This window comes from Schistocerca gregaria, unplaced genomic scaffold (assembly GCF_023897955.1).
Source record: "Schistocerca gregaria isolate iqSchGreg1 unplaced genomic scaffold, iqSchGreg1.2 ptg000458l, whole genome shotgun sequence".
NCBI classification, from domain to species: domain Eukaryota; kingdom Metazoa; phylum Arthropoda; class Insecta; order Orthoptera; family Acrididae; genus Schistocerca; species Schistocerca gregaria.
The window spans coordinates 325,001-327,500 of record NW_026061876.1 but is presented as its reverse complement, the minus strand read 5'-3'; positions in this window follow the sequence as shown (position 1 = coordinate 327,500).

The following is a 2,500-nucleotide window of genomic DNA, read 5'->3' as shown; positions in this document are numbered from 1 at the left end:
TGCATCGACAACCGAATGCAACTGAACAGCTGCAAGGCTCATTTCACAAACAAACGCCTGACCGACCAGCTTGGAAGGGCAGGAGGGGAGGGCGATATTCGTTCTGTAGCGGTACACCCTTCCAGTGGTTAGCGGGACTGTGTAGAAAGTACGCAACACTCGAAAGACCTTTATGTGAGGGTACGCACCATGGCATCAAGAAATACACATGACACCAGAGGATCCAAGCAGTGAACTATGTTCAGAGGGTTGCTGTTAGGCAAAGCTACATTCCTGTGACGTTACATGTGACAGTTAAGGTGCAGTGTAAGTTAGGTTAAGGTGCAGTGTAACTTAGGTTAAGGTGCAGTGTAAGTTAGGTTAAGGTGCAGTGTAAGTTAGGTTAAGGTGCAGTGTAACTTAGGTTAAGGTGCAGTGTAACTTAGGTTAAGGTGCAGTGTAAGTTAGGTTAAGGTGCAGTGTAACTTAGGTTAAGGTGCAGTGTAACTTAGGTTAAGGTGCAGTGTAACTTAGGTTAAGGTGCAGTGTAACTTAGGTTAAGGTGCAGTGTAACTTAGGTTAAGGTGCAGTGTAACTTAGGTTAAGGTGCAGTGTAACTTAGGTTAAGGTGCAGTGTAACTTAGGTTAAGGTGCAGTGTAACTTAGGTTAAGGTGCAGTGTAACTTAGGTTAAGGTGCAGTGTAACTTAGGTTAAGGTGCAGTGTAACTTAGGTTAAGGTGCAGTGTAACTTAGGTTAAGGTGCAGTGTAACTTAGGTTAAGGTGCAGTGTAACTTAGGTTAAGGTGCAGTGTAACTTAGGTTAAGGTGCAGTGTAACTTAGGTTAAGGTGCAGTGTAACTTAGGTTAAGGTGCAGTGTAACTTAGGTTAAGGTGCAGTGTAACTTAGGTTAAGGTGCAGTGTAAGTTAGGTTAAGGTGCAGTGTAAGTTAGGTTAAGGTGCAGTGTAAGTTAGGTTAAGGTGCAGCGTAACTTAGGTTAAGGTGCAGCGTAACTTAGGTTAAGGTGCAGCGTAACTTAGGTTAAGGTGCAGCGTAACTTAGGTTAAGGTGCAGCGTGGGTTAGGTTAGGGGCCAACGTGGGTTAGGTTAGGGGCCAACGTGGGTTAGGTTAGGGGCCAACGTGGGTTAGGTTAGGGGCCAACGTGGGTTAGGTTAGGGGCCAACGTGGGTTAGGTTAGGGGCCAACGTGGGTTAGGTTAAGGGCCAACGTGGGTTAGGTTAAGGGCCAACGTGGGTTAGGTTAAGGGCCAACGTGGGTTAGGTTAAGGGCCAACGTGGGTTAGGTTAAGGGCCAACGTGGGTTAGGTTAGGGGCCAACGTGGGTAAGGTTAGGGGCCAACGTGGGTAAGGTTAAGGGCCAACGTGGGTTAGGTTAAGGGCCAACGTGGGTTAGGTTAAGGGCCAACGTGGGTTAGGTTAAGGGCCAACGTGGGTTAGGTTAAGGGCCAACGTGGGTTAGGTTAAGGGCCAACGTGGGTTAGGTTGCCAGAGATGTGTCAAATCAGGATGTACGTTTGGCTGGTGTCAGGTGGTGGGTTGGTTCGATGCCTTTATAAGGGGTGTGGCCAAAGGGTATTTTATTACTTGTACCTTTTGTGTTGTGGCGTGGCGTTGCGTCCTGTGTTGATACTGGGTGGACCACTGTGGGTGTTGCTGGCTGATTTGAGCTGCGTTGTTTGCGGGTGATGTGAGACATTCTGTCTTATTAGTGGACGTGACGTTCCTCTTGTCGTTGTTTGGATAGTGTCCTGTGGCAGCGAGGATAAAATGGATGTTGTTGAACGATAGTGCTTTGGTGCTTTCGCTTTGTTACACACAGAGTGGACTGTGAGATAGGGTGACTGGGTCGAGTGCGGTTCACACTGTCCTCCCCAGTTTACAGTATGTATCATCTATGTATGTGGTCCTGCATCATTTACTAAGGAGGGACGTCAGACGACTGAAATATTAGTTATGTACTGATGTAAAGCAGAATGCTTACCTTCCACCAGTGGGCGAGTATCGACTCTGCCCCAGAGTTGCCACCGCAGGAAGAGGTGTCGGAAACACTACCCGCACACCGTCACCACTGTGCGGGGGGACGGACCCTCTATATCCTCAGCGGCGCACTCTTTGCCACCGAGCGTCACGTCTCGCGGCCCGCCGTCCAGAGCATGTATTGGGACAGCGGGACTTTGGCTTTTGGGAGATAACTCTTCATGAAGTGGAAGATATAGGGGTGGACTGCAATGTACGATTGCGGGAAAAGTCCGCCGTACATCCGCTCGAGTTGCGAGTCGGGCGGTGGGGGTGGCGCATTCACAGGTGCGGCTGGAGTGACCGTCGGTCCACCACTTTTGACTCGATTTGCGTCACCTGCGGTGAAGAGGGGGTGCAGCAGGCGTTTTACTCTGGGTCGTCAAGCGGGCGCTGTAGGCGACATCGACATCATAGTCGGCCGGCCGTCTCATAGAGGGCGGTATCGTCGTCGGAAGCAGCGTCATCTTCCGAGGGACGGACC